We start from the raw sequence: 19878 nt of genomic DNA, 5'->3' as shown, positions 1-19878 counted from the left end.
CTCGATAGGCGTCGACATCCTTTTCTCACGGCGGTGAAGCTTTAGGTGAGAACCTCGCTTTGATACCAATTGAAAGGATCTAGGATGTCGCCTAGAGGGGGGTGAATAGGCGTTTCTGAAAAATCAACACCTTTAAAAGCGGAAACGATTAGTAATAGGAGTTTCCAAAATGGAAACTCCAAATCAAAGTAATACAACCCCTCACAAGTTAGCCACAAAGTATATAAAAGATACTAGATAAACCTAGGGAGCCAAACAGCGGCAACCAAAGAGTTGAATCAAAATGCACTAGTCAGTTAATGTCGGAAGTCCCGACGTTTGGGTCAGAACTTCCGACGTGTCGGAAGTCCCGACGATTGGGTCAGAACTTCCGACGTGTCAGAAGTCCCAACAGTTTGAGTCAGAACTTCCAACGCAAACTGTCAGCACTTCCGACCCCTGCGGGAAATGAACTACAAGTGCTAAAATGAACTTTGCGATGCCGATAACTTACAAACCCACTTCCTAGTGGTAAGGTAAGGTGTTGGGTCACTCTCTTGACGTCGATAAGCCACCAATCCGTAGATCGAGTCCCAAACCCTAAGAAATAGCTAGAGAGAGGGAGACAACCAAATACAAGTAATTTCGAGCAAATCACAACAACAAGCACGCGGGAGACAAGAATTTATCCCGAGGTTCGGTAGCCCCACAAAGGAGTTCCTACGTCCTCGTTGTTGAGGTGACCACTTAGGTCGGAGTCTCTTCCACCTCCTTGCCTCACTCAAGGATACCACAAAGGTCACTTGAGTTTCTTCACTAGAAAACAAGGGTAATACAAACTTCCCAAGGCTCTTCCACAAGATGGAAGCTCTTGGGCGACGCCTAGCCGGCTAGGGGAAAACCCCCAAGAGTAACAAATGCAAATCAAACCGGCTTGACGAAGAAATCAAGTGCTCAAGCTTGCTCCAAGTGTTTTTCTCACTCAATCCACTCTCCAATCACTCAAACCCTTTGGGAATCGAAGTTGGAAGTAAGGGAGTGAAGAGAGGGGAGCCTAGAATGCTTGGGGGCTGTTTGGCCGAGTGTTTGTCGCAATGAAATGAGTGGGCAACGGTTAGAAGTGAGGAGAGGGGTATTTATACCCCAAGTGAAAATCAAACCGTTCAGATCTACGTCGGAAGTTCCGACGCAGATCTCGGGACTTCCGACGTATGAAGAAAACACTGTTCACAACAGGTCAGAAGTCCGTGTGTGCAAGTCAGTGTCGGAACTTCTGACAAACGTCGGGACTTCCGACGGTCATCACTTCCGACGTACGTCGGGACTTCCGACGGTCATCACTTCCGACGTACGTCGGGACTTCCGACGGGCACAGTTAAACAAACAGCCAACACCGCTGAGGCCGGGACTTCTGACTGTCGGGACTTCCGACACACGTCGGGACTTCCGACTGTCGGGAGTTCCGACACACGTTGGGACTTCCGACGTCCACAGTCACCGCGCAGGCTGTGACTGAGAGTCAGCACTTCCGGCAAGAGTCATGACTTCCGACTGTCGGGAGTTCCGGCTTACGTCGGGACTTCCGACACCGACAGTCACAGAAAATTATTCTATGTGCTCGTGAAGTGCTAGAGTGTCTCATTATTGATTTAGTTATTATGCTTGAGCACTCTATCTTCCTCAGACCACCTAAACTTGCATCCCTCTTAATAGTACGGCATTCCTATTAACTCAAATTTAAAAGTATAAGGAAATTAAACCTTTTGAGTTGATCTCTTTGAACCGAAGCCGTGTTTTCCAATCTTCATCAAGTGAGGGTGCCAATCATGTTGATATTGATCTTTTCACTTGAGCATAGCCATCTTGAGCACGTGACTTGATTCCATTCATCAAATATGAATAACTCCAAATGCATCAAGTCACTTCCAACGCTTTGTCTAATATAGGTTTGATCCTCCACATCAATATGACTATCGCAGCTTGATTAGTACCTCAACTAAATGCAAGTACTTCCTTCTTCACCCTAGCTAGGTTCTTCGGCCGCCAAGCCGTCGCTTGCCCTTCACCCTTGCTTAGTACCTCAAAGCCTTTCCTTGCTATCTTCACCATCTCAAGCCATCAAGTCACATCTTGTGTTGAATCATCCATTCATTTGTATTGTTGTCTTTTTCTTTTCAATTTAGCAAGCTTCAAATATGAGACCATTCCATATGCAATCCCTCATGTCTCATTAATTAACTTTTATCGTGCTTGCTTTCACATAGATCATTGAAATCCCACAATAAATAAGCCTTCACATGAATTCCATTTGCATTGTTGTCTTATGCTTGAACTAGATTGTTTATACAACAATACATCATTTTTGGCTTTATACAATTTCATCAAGTATCTGTGAGATAATCAATTTCCTGTCTACACTTAGCAAACGGGTTAGTCCTTTAATCACGTTGTCATTCAATCATCCAAAACCCACCAAAAAGGGGGAGATTGAAAGTGCATCTAGCCCTTTAGTGGGTTTTGGATGATTGAATGACAACGTGATTAAAGGACTAACCCGTTTGCTAAGTGTAGACAGGAAATTGATTATCTCACAGATACTTGATGAAATTGTATAAAGCCAAAAATGATGTATTGTTGTATAAACAATCTAGTTCAAGCATAAGACAACAATGCAAATGGAATTCATGTGAAGGCTTATTTATTGTGGGATTTCAATGATCTATGTGAAAGCAAGCACGATAAAAGTTAATTAATGAGACATGAGGGATTGCATATGGAATGGTCTCATATTTGAAGCTTGCTAAATTGAAAAGAAAAAGACAACAATACAAATGAATGGATGATTCAACACAAGATGTGACTTGATGGCTTGAGATGGTGAAGATAGCAAGGAAAGGCTTTGAGGTACTAAGCAAGGGTGAAGGGCAAGCGACGGCTTGGCGGCCGAAGAACCTAGCTAGGGTGAAGAAGGAAGTACTTGCATTTAGTTGAGGTACTAATCAAGCTGCGATAGTCATATTGATGTGGAGGATCAAACCTATATTAGACAAAGCGTTGGAAGTGACTTGATGCATTTGGAGTTATTCATATTTGATGAATGGAATCAAGTCACGTGCTCAAGATGGCTATGCTCAAGTGAAAAGATCAATATCAACATGATTGGCACCCTCACTTGATGAAGATTGGAAAACACGGCTTCGGTTCAAAGAGATCAACTCAAAAGGTTTAATTTCCTTATACTTTTAAATTTGAGTTAATAGGAATGCCGTACTATTAAGAGGGATGCAAGTTTAGGTGGTCTGAGGAAGATAGAGTGCTCAAGCATAATAACTAAATCAATAATGAGACACTCTAGCACTTCACGAGCACATAGAATAATTTTCTGTGACTGTCGGTGTCGGAAGTCCCGACGTAAGCCGGAACTCCCGACAGTCGGAAGTCATGACTCTTGCCGGAAGTGCTGACTCTCAGTCACAGCCTGCGCGGTGACTGTGGACGTCGGAAGTCCCAACGTGTGTCGGAACTCCCGACAGTCGGAAGTCCCGACGTGTGTCGGAAGTCCCGACAGTCAGAAGTCCCGGCCTCAGCGGTGTTGGCTGTTTGTTTAACTGTGCCCGTCGGAAGTCCCGACGTACGTCGGAAGTGATGACCGTCGGAAGTCCCGACGTACGTCGGAAGTGATGACCGTCGGAAGTCCCGACGTTTGTCAGAAGTTCCGACACTGACTTGCACACACGGACTTCTGACCTGTTGTGAACAGTGTTTTCTTCATACGTCGGAAGTCCCGAGATCTGCGTCGGAACTTCCGACGTAGATCTGAACGGTTTGATTTTCACTTGGGGTATAAATACCCCTCTCCTCACTTCTAACCGTTGCCCACTCATTTCATTGCGACAAACACTCGGCCAAACAGCCCCCAAGCATTCTAGGCTCCCCTCTCTTCACTCCCTTACTTCCAACTTCGATTCCCAAAGGGTTTGAGTGATTGGAGAGTGGATTGAGTGAGAAAAACACTTGGAGCAAGCTTGAGCACTTGATTTCTTCGTCAAGCCGGTTTGATTTGCATTTGTTACTCTTGGGGGTTTTCCCCTAGCCGGCTAGGCGTCGCCCAAGAGCTTCCATCTTGTGGAAGAGCCTTGGGAAGTTTGTATTACCCTTGTTTTCTAGTGAAGAAACTCAAGTGACCTTTGTGGTATCCTTGAGTGAGGCAAGGAGGTGGAAGAGACTCCGACCTAAGTGGTCACCTCAACAACGAGGACGTAGGAACTCCTTTGTGGGGCTACCGAACCTCGGGATAAATTCTTGTCTCCCGCGTGCTTGTTGTTGTGATTTGCTCGAAATTACTTGTATTTGGTTGTCTCCCTCTCTCTAGCTATTTCTTAGGGTTTGGGACTCGATCTACGGATTGGTGGCTTATCGACGTCAAGAGAGTGACCCAACACCTTACCTTACCACTAGGAAGTGGGTTTGTAAGTTATCGGCATCGCAAAGTTCATTTTAGCACTTGTAGTTCATTTCCCGCAGGGGTCGGAAGTGCTGACAGTTTGCGTTGGAAGTTCTGACTCAAACTGTTGGGACTTCTGACACGTCGGAAGTTCTGACCCAATCGTCGGGACTTCCGACACGTCGGAAGTTCTGACCCAAACGTCGGGACTTCCGACATTAACTGACTAGTGCATTTTGATTCAACTCTTTGGTTGCCGCTGTTTGGCTCCCTAGGTTTATCTAGTATCTTTTATATACTTTGTGGCTAACTTGTGAGGGGTTGTATTACTTTGATTTGGAGTTTCCATTTTGGAAACTCCTATTACTAATCGTTTCCGCTTTTAAAGGTGTTGATTTTTCAGAAACGCCTATTCACCCCCCTCTAGGCGACATCCTAGATCCTTTCAGTAGGTCCAACAGATCCAAAAACAGTCGATTGAGAAGTCAAACATCATGAACCCTAAGATCAAACTAACCAAGGGAACTTGAACTTCTTCAACGAACCAGATCCTTTCTTCTTCTCAGATTACACCATCACCTCAAACTGACGAACCTAGCTCCACAATGGCAATTGGATCTCGTAGCTCTGCGTCGAGTTCGAAGGGATGGGGATGAGGAAGAAGAGTAAGGACCAAAGGTATCTTATAGAGGCGAATGGAGGTGGGGTGCAACACACCAAAAGTGGAGGCTATGTGAATGGGATACATAGATGGTTCATACTGTGGGGATAAACTCGGCCGTGGTGCCCTTCCTATGCGAGTAGCAAAAGGGAAAATAAAGGAGAGGAGAGGAGAGGGGAGGTCCACTCGACGAAGCAGGCATGTGGGCGACCGTCTCCCCAAAAGAAGAAAAAGGAGAGGGGAAGGGGGGTCCAGTACGGGGACGAGGCATGGTAGTCGAGAGTTGACCGGATGCTGGGAAAAGAGAAACGCACAGTGCACAAAGACAGTGAGTGCGGCACGATGCTGCGGCCACATGAGAATGGGGTGCTACTGGGCCTGACACAGATGATGTCCGCAGGGCATGCAGCGAAATAGTCCGGCAGGTGTAGTGCGGTCAACTAAACACAGGGCCTAGGGACATGACGTCCACTCCGGCTTTTCCAATCACTCCCGACTACCCGAGGCTAACTTTCCTTACTACTCTTCTTTTTGTTTCCCTTTCTTGTCCACCATGTGTACCAACCTCTGTATGAACTGAGAGCACGACATACACGCTTCCTCCAAAACCACCTCCTCTTGTTTACCTTGAGAGAACACTATTTTATCAACCCATTGTGAATTTCCCGTTTGAACACCTAAATATTTCCAAGAAATATTTTGTAGCAAAAACGGTGCGGCGGTGTAACTTGGTAAAGGTACTTGGTCAACAACCTCGGTTTCATCGTAGCACCATAAGCTATTAACCAGGCAACTATTACTAACTTACACACCATGAAGGCAGTGGGGTCATAGACCACAGAGTAAGGGGAGTATTACAAGGGAACATTCAAATAACAAGGGTTCCCTTCACAACTAGGGACAATGAATTCAAATCCAACGGCGGATTTGATTTAAAGAGATTCAAGTGTTCTGCTGGGACATCCATAATTAGTCGATACAGTATCCTATGTTATCCAATCACGGCTGGTCTACCGGCATCCAAATGGTATCTTCTCTTGTAACCCACTTAACATCGCCCTTGAAAACCCTAAGCACGTCTAACGGGACTTAAAGTAGATTAATGCAATAAACACAATGAAATAAACAAAATGCATATTTCGAACGGTCTTATATAGGTACAATGTACAGGCATCCAGTCTCCCATTCTCAACACATCATTCACCTTCCCTACTGGTGGACGATCTCAACAACTACGGACCAACAACAACGGCAAAAGTACAGTACTAGAGAACAACGACAAAAAACACTACTACTACGAGTACAGTATCCTAAGGCAACTAATCTACTCGAGATCACGCATCTTCATTCTCGGGCTCGGTGGATTCTTCTAGTACCCTGGCTATGGATCTGCCTCTTCCCTTGGCAAGGGCTGAGTGAGAGGAATCAAGGGTTCTACTTCTGACAGTTCCGAGAGTGGAGGTGCTGGCGGCACTGCAACACTGGCTCTTCTTTCTGGCGGGTGGACAGGGATTCCCTCCACGATCAAGGGATCCTACCGTTGGGGTGTGCTTGACAAAACTGTTGGGGTGTGCTTGACAGAACTGTTTAATTTAGCTCACTCTTGGGGTGTTTAGTGTCTAATGGAAGATAAGCACCTCCAGAAATGAGTTATTTTAGGTGGTTCTGCCACACAACCCTATCCTCTTCTTAAGTCCAACACCGAGGTTGAGCTTGAGGGTTCCACTTACATCTCTAGGTAATACAAACTTTTCCATGGCTCACCACAAAGCACGGGAGCTCATCGGGCGATGCCTAGCCGTCTAGGAGGCTTCACCTCCAAGAGTAACGAATGCTTGTGTTTACACCAAAATTTGGTAAGCTTACTCTGAAAAGGAAGAGATCGGACGATGATGTTAAAAATAAGAAGATTTCCTAAATAAGGGATATTTCATAGCCAAGATAGTTGATCCGTTATGGAACTCAGCTTTGGCGCACGCATAGGATCAATTTGGAAATCATATGTGATTGTCAATGCTCAAGAAGGAAATAAAATATTATATTTGGAGGTTGTCACGTATGAGTTAATGAATGTTTGCATGCATGCAAGGTGCAACGTCCATAAACAAGTTGGTTTGGCTTACTAGGGAGGCAAACATGGAAAGGTAGCTAACGGGAGAAAGCTTGATTATGGAGAGCATGAGATCTTGGCCTGTACTACGTGTTCTATTGGGACAGCAACAACTTTGGAAGCAAAGAGAAGAAGAATAATTTAGTTAAGTCCAATTGCCATGCCAGCTGAAAGCCAAATCGATTTCTATTTACCAATGAAGGCTACAGGAGTCATCTGACAGGTGCACGAGATGGTAATTAATTAAAGAAGCACACATCGGGAATTATTGGAGATTGGTAATATTGTGGCCCGACCGTATGTTTGCATAGCCACGTTTGCGGAATGTGCATGGGAGACCTGGACCTGGCTCAATCAATGAAGATATATTCTTCTTGTAAAATTAGATTATATTTCCATCTTTATTTTAGAGTCATGCTTGTACACGACAAAGGCCAACTGACTCGTGTATGTGTGTATATACGAGTTTATGGCCTATTGTAAAAACAACAATCAATCAAATACAAGTCAATTACTTATTTTGGCTCGGGCCACCCCTTAGGAGTACGAGTAGAGTAGATCTCGGCGAGTTCTTCAGCGAGTACGGCTGCATCGATTCGATCGACCTCCACTGCTTGTTTATAAGTACCATCATGGTTTATACCTCTATTCGTATGGCTGCATCGATCCGGTCGACCCCCACTACGACTCTGGTATAGGCTAGTTATCGACTCTTGTCTAATTCAAGTATGGCCTGTGTGATTCTACCTCACACCCCACTGCCTGAATTAGATCAAGGTCAAGTTATCGGCTCTACCTTAGAATGACAGTCTTTGGTAGATTCATTAAGTTACTGATATTGCTTATTGCTTTCATCGTTTATCTAATTACAGCAATATCACTCTGCCCGATTGAGATTGATCTGGATCGGCCTTATATCTTATTTAACCCATCGTTTGCTAATCTAAAATAGATCTAATCTATACCTTAAATGATGAGTTATGTCTTATCGGCTGTTTTATATCAATCTTAATCGTGCATAACGTGCGGTTAAGGCATGTTCGATCTTGAGTAGATCTATTGGTTAGCGAGAACTGTTTCATGGCCCGTTATCACGATCTGTGGGATTCTGCCTCTCACCCCACTGTTAGCACCATGGAGTGAGGATCGTTAGTTGGTAGATCCGTTCCTGAGAAGACATGACCTTAACTGTGCGCTATGCCTGAATCGGCTGTTTAGCCGATATCGAGCGCTTTCACGAACAGTTCACATTACGAGATCATTGAAGTTGAGATAAGTTGAAAGATATGTTAGCCCCATGATCTTATTATTGTATTACGGCCTGTATGATTCTGCCTCATACCCTACTGATATTAGTAATGAGTTAGGGTCGTCGAGTCTATTGTTGTTACTATAGCCTGCATGATTCTACCTTATGCCCCACTGGTCATGGCGATAGATAAGATCTAACATGTTCATTAGATTTATCTTTATTAAATGGTTAAGTGGTGTTGAATTGTTTCTTTATATAAAAAGGAGTTCGGTTACTTGTAATCATTGGCTCGGTATAAACTGATCATCATTGATATCTTATTGACATTGATTAATATTTGTTTAAATAATGTTTATCCTGAATGATAACCGATTCTTCTTATACGACCCCATGAGCTTTAATCGATTTATTCTTATGAATATGCTGCAATCGACTATTTAGTCGATCTCCTCTCATATCGGCTCTCAGAGCCGCACATTCGGGACTGTCTGGCAATATCGGCACGTTCCGCCCTTAATTACTGATGAGTTTTCTTTCCTTGTCAATTATAGAGTCAAATTGACTGGCACGTCTCAGGAGGATTGCGCAAGATCGACCACCCTTGCACTGAAGCTAGGCGGATCTGCTCCATCGAGCGGACCCTTCCGGCTTGCTGTGTGTGTCCTCGGTACGGAGACAAAAATTCTGTGTCGACACACGTTTCTGGCACGTCCAGTGGGACCACAATCATTTGATCAGAAGTCAGAGGCCGATATTAGCATTTATTCGGCCATCATCAAGACGCTGCATGTTAATTCATCATCATAAAACAAACAAGGGATAGGCCAGATGACTGACACATACCAGAGGTTATTTGCCTGACTTGATCACGGAGGTGCAGTGTTTAGGAAAAAGGAGTCTAGATGCCACATGATTATTTACTCACGGGAGAAGAAAGGAAATCAAGTATTGGATGCGTTGCCATATCAGAGTTGAACATATCAGCAAATTCTTGGAAGCATCAGCTGAGAAAAGGGTGGGCTGATCACAATTATTTTGATCGCAGTTGTATCTGGCTAGAAGATTGCATTCATCGTTGACACCCAATTCATATTTGCATCGGCTGAGTATCTAAAGCACCGATCTGAAGGCCGATGCTAACCTAGGAAACTAGACATCATGGAGAAGACTAGCAGCACATGAGAACCTGCACGGTGAAAAACACAGGAAAGGCATCCAGAGGTCATCACGTGAGCAAGAAAATTGATGTGGACAGGTCGGAGATCAAGAGCTACACATCTGCTGCATGTACATGCTTGGGATGTATTAGTCAAGAAATTAAGGAAAGAATACATGTGCACGGAAGGCGACGTTGGAAATAAGAATGATTCATACATGTTTTGCATGGTGGCTGGAATATTTAATTATATGTTAGCAAGGCTGCAGTTGTCATCAATCTACTACTATCCTCATCTGTCCGGGAAGCAGCTATCTTACCAAAACCAAGTATTTGGGCCGATGACGCCAACAGAAGCCAATCGGCCAGAGCATAAAGCCGGTGGATTGCTGGATAGAGAAGATGACCGAGCTCCTGTTAATATGTCCAAGCCACCATGCTCACGGCAACAACGCGGTGTTGTTGAATACAAAACACGGGTCCTGCTAACTACATATTTGCTTCCCAAACCGACGAGAGCCGATCGCTTCCTAAAATGGAATCGGCTGTGAGGATAGCACTTCACGTCAGTCAAAAGGAAGGAGCTAACACATTACAGTGCCACGCATGCATATATACATGTTGACATATATGGAAGAAGCTAGGAAGTGCGTATACGTCCATGCATGGTATATGCTTCTCAAAATTCGCGAAGTCGATTAGTTGCTCAGAAGAAAGTCATACAAAAAATTTCTGCTCCAGAAGCAAATATGGTTTGTTTATTTACTGGAGTCGGGCACGGATTCTTTTATTAAATCGAATCCAATATGGAGTAGATGCAAGCAAGCAAGGTTGGAAGCCAAGCATGCAGGCGTCTACAGAAGTCATACCTGTAGGCATCAAACTACTCAAAACATCAAGCCGATGGTTGCATTGAGATCAGATTGAGTTTTCCTCCATCAGCTATTGTCATCGGTTGTTCGACCAAGCACAATCTTCGTGGAGCTAATATAGAAATAAGCTGTTCAAATTCAAGAGGCCGACTGATCTAGAAAACGGGATAATGGCCAGCTCCACAGTATATCATTAGCAGGCTGGCCGGAATATTTTATTATTGAATATGTTTTCGGCCAATGAACAGTTGTGCATCAGTGTTATCGGCTAGTCATATGCAGATAACTGATAGCCGATAGCAAAGAAGATGTCAGCTCCAAGTATTCCTGTCATCACCGCACAATCCGATCGTGGCAACACGGGTCTCCTCTTCTTGTGGCATGTGTCGGAAACTGTTAATTGAAATTTGTTTGCTCCTTAACTAGAAGACGACTGGCTGTTTCTTTTAAATTGCCGATGTTTATACAAGGAAGGACAAGATGGCTGGCTATATGTACATAGGAACGTGACGTAAGGAAGCAAGGAAGAAGCCAGCCACCATGCATCCATTTTGAGTCTCACGTAATTAATAAAGAAGGCAAAGAAATAGCAAGTATGGATCGGCTGTCAAAAGAAGGCTGATCTTTCACCTCCGTCAGCTGATTTAATTTTGGAGAAAATAATACAGCGGAAGGCAAAGGATGGAGTCTGCATGCAGCCGATCCACAAGGGCGTAAAGCCAATGATTTGCCAGATAAAATATATATAATAACAATCTATAGAATTTCTGGTGCTGCCTGCAAGCTGCAAAATAGAATTTCTGGAATCGGCTATCCACATGTGCTGACGTGAGTTGTGGGATTGCTATCTTGATGGAAAACTCGAGTTTTTAGCCAGGAAGACCAAGCAACGTCGTCGGCCGCATGTGCATGCACATCGCCAATACCGGATAGGCATGGTGCTGGAACCGAGAGTGGCTTCCGATCAGGTCGCCTTAATATATGAGGCTGGAGTCAGAGTATTTCTAAGATCTGAGAATGAGCTGATCCTGTATCTACAAGATGGTCCTCATCGGCTCAGCATCGTCCACCAAGATCTCATCGGCTCATGAGAACACGCCTCATCATTAGCCACGAATTCCTAAAAGAGCTGATGGAAGTGGAAGCGGTTGATTTAATGCCGAAGAGTGCTTCGACAGCAGGCTTCAGCTAATACATCAGGTGATAGAGCCATCTGGCCTAGCAGAAGCGACATGGCCGGCTCAGGAGGAGCTACCGCTAGCAAAGGCGCCTCAACAGTAGACAACCGTGTGCGACGTGGAGAGCTTGGAGACATGGGTGCTCTGAAAGCAAAATCGGCTATGTAGAGCCGATGCAACCACTATCGGCCAAATTTTGCTGCTAAAACAAAAAGAAGCATACATGTCCAGCAAAATTTCAAGACCTGAAGATCATCAAGAATCATCTTCACTTCATCGAAGCTGGTTGGAGTAAGAGTTGCTACTAGTTCTGATGAAAGTCGATCCTTAATAGGTAAGAAGCCTCTCTGATCGGCTCAGCATCTTCTACCAAGACGATGGTGACGGTACAAGATAAACCCGATCGTACCATAATCATCGGCTTCTCCAGTAGACTTACTACGAAAATCAGATCGGAACAGGAGTAGACTCTATTACTTATCTGGAACCAGCTTCTAACAGAAGTAGATAGCCGATAGGCCGAGATATCCTTTTCTAATTACCCCACCATCGGCTAAATAGTTCTGAGCAGTAAATGTTACATACCTAGTGCTCAAGCTCATGGTGAAGGAGTTGAGCCGATGGCCGATCAACAAAGATATCGGCTCTAATTATCTTGTCGCCGCCGCACGGGCCGATCGTACTAGCACGGGTATTCTCTTCCCATGACGATTGCCAGAGACTGTTGATTGGAATTCATCTATTGATCTAAAGATTCGGCTCGTCCGGAGTTAGCTATATATTCTACTCAGAGAAATCCAACAAATCAACTCTGGCATATGGAGATCGGCTATCCTGGAGTAGAATCGGCTGCTAACCTTGGGGTTCAGGATCTTGCTCCCCTAACAAGCCGATAACACACATATTGCTTGTTATTTGGCTACTGAGCACGACATATGAAGTGCAGGTGTGCAATGTGTGAAGAAAACAAAGATGAAAACATGAATAGAGATCTAACATGGAGATAAGAAAGGTATTCTACATGGATTAACTGTTTGGCAACTTCAAGCAGTATATACGAGGTGTACTCCGACGGGGCTTCAATTAAGCTGATGATATCTATACATGTATCCACTGGCCGTAAGTCAAGAAGGATTAAGAATATTATTTTCAGTAGTAGCATACAAGCATTCCAGATGCAACAGCCGATAATCGCACTAGTGAAAGCATCGTTATAAAAAAAAATGGATCCCACGCAGAGGCACTCATCGGTTCAGAGTGGAGAAGCGTACATGCAAATATGAGGTACATGCTCGTATATTATTCTTTATTTCTCGCTTTTCCTATTAATTGTGAATAATCTATCATAGGGAAAATATGCTATCTAAGTAGTTGATGAATAATATATGGTGTGATGAAAGGAACCTTACTTCTTTTTGTAAAGTACTTGGGGAATTTTCTTACAAAAAATTCAAAATCAATAGCTTGTCTCCTCAATGATGTTGAAATTCCTACCAAGGCCATATGTTAGTTTCATTAAAAACCTTCCACATAAGCTGCTTATTTTGTGTTGAGTTTTGTCAAGACTCGTTGACCCTTGTTGAGAGATTTATCATGCTCCCAAGATTAAGATCACGTACACGCTACATATGTGTGCTGCTTCTACATTGGAAGTACACAAAAAACATGCTTTTCATCCACCTCAAAATGTTCTGCTCCTACACTAGGAGAAGACAAAAATATGTTTGCTAGGTTTTATCAGAATAAATGCTCCAAGTTCTTGATAATATTTCTCTCAAAAGTTGTTGTAAGAAGAGACATGGGTTATGCAAAAATATAAAAAGATGGACACAAAAGAGGTCCAAAGTAAAAAAAAAAGAATAAGAGATGAGAATAAAGATAATCCATGTTCTCGCAAAAATATTCCACGAGAGAGAAATGTATTTCAGAGAGCATAGCAGAATTAGGTTAGCCACTAAATATTCCACACACATGCACATTTTTACCTAAGAGTATGATATTTCTCTCCTTGGATCCGGGATTTGACTTTACAATATATGCAAGGTAAGTACGCTACATATTTTATCCCCACCAAAACTCCACTTAAGCTTTTTAGAAGTAGGATAAAGAAAGGCAAAACAATGTTTTGGTGAGGAACTATACACACTGAGCGATCTGAGAGAATCATTTGGGGAGCAAAGCTATGTTTTGATTTAAAAAATCTTTCAAAAAACCCAAGTTTTCTGAGCAGGAAAAATGAGGATGGCTGGATTCTAATCTGTTCCATTCTTCAACCACCTAAGATTGTGTGATAGATACTTCAAAGTTCACATGTATAGGTGAGGCTTGGAATGAGGTAATGCTGCTACCAGTGAATTCTTTAGCTCTTTACCGGTGATTTGATAGCCGATTATAGTTATAAACTCGGGAGCCAGCTCTTAGTCGGCTAAAGCAGATGAACAGTCAACCCAAGTAAATCATCAAGGCCAAGTATTACAATCAGATATCGCTGACTCACGAAAGAAGACCATTGGATTCAAATAGTTCGAAGCATGAAAATTCATACTCCGAACTAGGGGGGCCTGTGTTTACACTAAAATTTGGTAAGCTTACTCTGAAAAGGAAGAGATCGGACGATGATGTTAAAAACAAGAAGATTTCCTAAATAAGGGATATTTCATAGCCAAGATAGTTGATCCGTTATGGAACTCAGCTTTGGCGCACGCATAGGATCAATTTGGAAATCATATGTGATTGCCAATGCTCAAGAAGGAAATAAAATATTATATTTGGAGGTTGTCATGTATGAGTTAATGAATGTTTGCATGGATGCAAGGTGCAACGTCCATAAGCAAGTTGGTTTGGCTTACTAGGGAGGCAAACATGGAAAGGTAGCTAACGGGAGAAAGCTTGATTACGGAGAGCATGAGATCTTGGCCTGTACTACGTGTTCTATTGGGACAGCAACAACTTTGGAAGCAAAGAGAAGAAGAATAATTTAGTTAAGTCCAATTGCCATACGAGCTGAAAGCCAAATCGATTTCTATTTACTAATGAAGGCTACAGGAGTCATCTGACTGGTGCACGAGATGGTAATTAATTAAAGAAGCACACATCGGGAATTATTGGAGATTGATAATATTGTGGCCGGGCCGTATGTTGGCATAGCCACGTTTGCGGAACGTGCATGGGAGACCTGGACCTAGCTCAATCAATGGAGATATATTCTTCTTGTAAAATTAGATTATATTTCCATCTTTATTTTAGAGTCATGCTTGTACACGACAAAGGCCAACCGATTCGTGTATGTGTATATATATGAGTTTATGGCCTATTGTAAAAACAACAATCAATCAAATACAAGTCAATTACTTTTTTCGGCTCCGGCCACCCCCTAGGAGTAGGAGTAGAGTAGATTTCGGCGAGTTCTTCAGCGAGTACGGCTGCATCGATCCGGTTGACCTCCACTGCTTGTCTGTAAGTACCGTCATGGTTTATACCTCTGTTCGTATGGCTGCATCGATCCGGTCGACCTCCACTACGACTCTGGTATATGCTAGTTATTGCCTCTTGTCTAATTCAAGTATGGCATGTGTGATTCTGCCTCACACTCCACTGCCTGAATTAGATCAAGGTCAAGTTATCGGCTCTACCTTAGAATGACAGTCTTTGGTAGATTCATTAAGTTATCGATATTGCTTATTGCTTTCATCGTTTATCTAATTACAGCAATATCACTCTGCCCGATTGAGATTGATCGGGATCGGCCTTATATCTTATTTAACCCATCATTTGCTAATCTAAAATTGATCTAATCTACACCTTAAATGATGAGTTATGTCTTATCGGCTGTTTTATATCAATCTTAATCGTGCATAGCGTGCGGTTAAGGCATGTTCGATCTTGAGTAAATCTAATGGTTAGCGAGAACTGTTTCATGGCCTGTTATCACGGCCTATAGGATTCTGCCTCTCACCCCACTGTTAGCATCATAGAGTGGGGATCGTTAGTTGGTAGATCCGTTCCTAAGAAGGCATGACCTTAACTGTGCGCTATGCCTGAATCGGCTGTTTAGCCGATATCGAGCGCTTTCATGAATAGTTCACATTACGAGATCATTGAAGTAGAGATAAGTTGAAAGATATGTTAGCCCCATGATCTTATTATTGTATTATGGCCTGCATGATTCTGCCTCATACCCCACTGATATTAGTAATGAGTTAGGGTCGTCGAGTCTATTGTTGTTACTACGGCCTGCACGATTCTACCTCATGCCCCACTGGTCATGGCGATAGATAAGATCTAACATGTTCATTAGATTTATCTTTATTAAATGGTTAAGTGGTGTTGAATTATTTCTTTATATAAAAAGGAGTTCGGTTACTTGTAATCATTGGCTCGGTATAAACTGATCATCATTGATATCTTATTGCCATTGATTAATATTTGCTTAAATAATGTTTATTCTGAATGATAACCGATTCTTCTTATACGACCCCATGAGCTTTAATCGATTTATTCTTATGAATATGCTGGAATTGACTATTTAGTCGATCTCCTCTCATATCGGCTCTTAGAGCCACACATTCGGGACTGTCTGGCAATACCGGCACGTTCCGCCCTTAATTACTAATAAGCTTTCTCTCCTTATCAATTATAGGATTAAATTAACTGGCACGTCTTGGGAGGATTGCGCAGGATCGACCACCCTTGCGCTGAAGCTAGGCAGATCTGCTCCATCGAGCGGACCCTTCCGGCTTGATGCGTGTCCTCGGTACAGAGACGAAAATTCTGTGTCGACAGCTTGACGCAGCCCAACAAGTGCTCAAGGTTTGGTTTCCTCTAATCAGCTCTCTAGCACTTAATCACACACTAATTACTTACTCTCACAAAGAGAGGGGTTAGAGAGAGCTCGCAAATGGTTTGGAATAGGTTGGGAGTGAAATAGGAGCCAGCAGCACGGCCAGAAGACGTGGAATGGGTATATATACTCACCCCCCAAAAACTAGCCGTTGGAGGTCAAAAATTAGCCGTTATGACCTACAGACCTCGGAACCTTCCGCGCACAGGCGCTGAGCCTCCGCGTAAATGGGTGGAACCTCCATGGGTCTTCAGGACAGCACAGATCACCGTACGAAAAATACCATAACTTTTTACTCCAAACTCCATTTTTAGTGATCTTGGACTTTTCGGAAAGCTTGTTTCGAGGGATTTCCAACCCAACAAAGAACAAGCCCCAAAACCAACAAGTACAAGTGTTGTGTCATTATGTTTCTCTCATGTTAGCACTTGGGTTTGGTTAGTTTGAGCACTTGAGACTTGTCAATGATTCATGTTGCATCCCCTTGATAGTACGGCATATCTATACTCAAGATCAAGAGAATATAGCCATTTCAACCACTTGATTCTTTAATGTCTTTATATGCCATTTCTTCTCAATATCTCTTCATGAGGGGTTGCAATCACCTTTGTCTCATCTCTTTAAGCAAACTCACCTTGAGCATGTGACTTGAACCATTTCAACACATGTGAGTTCAATACATGGCCTTAAGTCACTTCCACTAATGATTTGATCCTCAATATAATATGACTCCACATAGCTGAAAGCTCTAGTTTAGTTTTGGTGAATTGATGAAACCCTAAGTGCTAACCTAGTTTATCAAGTGATCATGAAATAGGTAGCACACTTTAAGTGATGAAGCAAATGAAGATCATAGCATGATGATGATGATACCATGATGATGATCAAGTGCTTGGACTTAAAAAAAGAGAAAAACAAAAAGCTCAAGGCAAAGATATAAACCATAGGAGCTATTTTGTTTTGGTGATCAAGACACCTAGAGAGTGTGATCATATTTAGAATTGATAGCCGTACTATTAAGAGGGGTGAAGAAGTTAGAAGTGAAAATTCTTGTGGCCAGATGCAAATTCTTGTGGTTAGAACATTGGAGCAAGGGTGAAGAAGTTAGAAGTGAAAACGAGTTGATCATAAAGACGCTGGCGTCGGTTAACTGACCGGACGCTGGGTCTGAAAGCACCAGACCCTGGCAGCGTGTGTCCGATCAAACTGACGGGTCTGCACAGTACTGAGGGTATTGCACTGGACGCTGGTCTGTGTCTAGTCAAGGTGGACCGGACGCGTCCGGTCGAAGAAATACGCCTCGGGGAGCTTACTGGAAACGACCGGACGCTGGGGCTTCAGCGTCCGATCAGTTTTACTGGAGCGTCCGGTCAACTTCGTAGCCGTTGAAATCTAACGAATAGCGTTTGAAGCTAGTGACACGTGGTATGAATCAGTGGACCGGATGCTGAGTCCAGGGTCCGGTCTGTATGACCGGTGCGTCCGGTCAGAGCGCGTTTTGCCCAGTGAAGGGGTATAACGGCTCTATTTGATTGGGGCTCTATTTATAGCCCCATGGCCGGCTCAAACTTACTCTCTTGCACATTTTCATTGACATAGCAACCTTGTGAGCTTAGCCAAAGTTCTCCCACTCATCTCCATCATTGATTCATCATCTTTGTGAGATTGGGAGAGAATCCAAGTGCATTGCTTGAGTGATTGCATCTAGAGGCACTTGGCATTCATGTTGCGCTGCGGATTTCGCTTGTTTCTCTTGGTGGTTGCCACCACCTAGATGGTTGGAGCAGCGGTGGAGGATTGGCACGAGTTGGTGATTGTTCGTGGCCATCTCCGGTGATTATAAGGGGAGTTGTATCTTCCCCGGCAGAGTGCCAAAAGGTAACTCTAGTAAATTGCTCGTGTCATTGAGTTACCTCACTTGTGGGTCGGTTCTTACGGTGTCCTATCGTGTGGACGAGGTTTGTGAAACACCTCTTAGCCGCTGAACCACCAAGTGTTGGTCGACACAACGGGGACGTAGCGTGTTGGCAAGCACGTGAACCTTGGGAGAAAATCGATTGTCTCTTATCTTTGGCATTCTCCCGGTGATTGGCTATATATTTATCTTGTGATTGATTCATCCCCTACATGTTGGTATAATCACCCTACTCACTTATTTACATTCTTACAAACTAGTTGATACAAGCTCTTTAGTGTAATTAGAATTGAGAGCTTGCTTTATTATTTACATTCATCTAGTTGAGCTCTTTAGAGTAGCAAGATTGAGAGCTCTTAGTGGATAATTACATAGCAAGTTTGTGTGCCTAAGTAATCATTGCAACTAGAATTGTTGGATAGGTGGCTTGCAACCCTTGTAGAGCTAGAGCAAGTTTGCGTTACGCTATTTGTCATACTAATCAAATTGCTCTAGTTGATTTGTAGATTTTTAAATAGGCTATTCACCCCCCCTCTAGCCATATTAGGACCTTTCAATAGCTTGATTAGTTCCTCAACTCAATGCAAGTACTCTCTTCTTCACCTTAGCCATGGTACCTCGGTCCTCAAGCCATCGCTTGCCCTTCACCTCCACTTAGTCCTTCGAAGCCCTTTCCTTGCTATCTTCACCTTATTAAGCCATACTCAAGTCACATCATACTAAGCATCCATTGAAAAACTATTTCTTCAATATTGTAATCCTTGCTTCAATATCTTCTAGATATGAATATTGAGATCAATCAAGCTTTAGTTTGATTCACATTGACACATATATGAATAAACATTAATATGGTCAAGCCAATTCATGATTCCTCGTATCCTCTTCATTTTGGCTTGATATTTCTAACTCTCTTTTTAATATATATATCTTCATACTTCTAGCATGATCAAATCAATACAAAGTGATTTTCTAAATCTTTATCCATACAAGCAAACCAATGTAGAGACTGACTTATATCCAATATGAATTATGTCCTTTGTCATTTAACATTTGCTTGGTATTTCTTCACTTATGCATTCTTGACTCATTCGTTAATTCTTGATCAAAGCTAATCTACTACCAAACTCTTCTTGTTCATGTGAAGCAAGCCATTATTAAGACCAATCCAAAATTATCAACGCATGTCTCTTTTACCATTTGCTAAATATGCTTGCTTTCTTATGATACTATGATATCCCACAACATAGAAGCCATTTTATCAACTCTATTTTCATTGTTGTCATTTTCTTGAACTAGATTGTTTCCATGATCTTCTAACACAACAATACACAACTTTGGCCTTGATTTGAACATTATGTGGAATATCATCAAGTTTGTCTTTTTGTTGAACCTTTAGTCACTTCTCATTCCACAATCCATAAGTATATGCAATAGACTCAATTTCCTGTTCAACACTTAGCAAACTTGTTAG

Source organism: Miscanthus floridulus, chromosome 5, assembly GCF_019320115.1.
Source record: "Miscanthus floridulus cultivar M001 chromosome 5, ASM1932011v1, whole genome shotgun sequence".
In the NCBI taxonomy this organism is placed as follows: Eukaryota; Viridiplantae; Streptophyta; class Magnoliopsida; order Poales; family Poaceae; genus Miscanthus; species Miscanthus floridulus.
The sequence above is the reverse complement of the archived record's forward strand: the minus strand, read 5'-3'. Positions refer to the sequence as shown.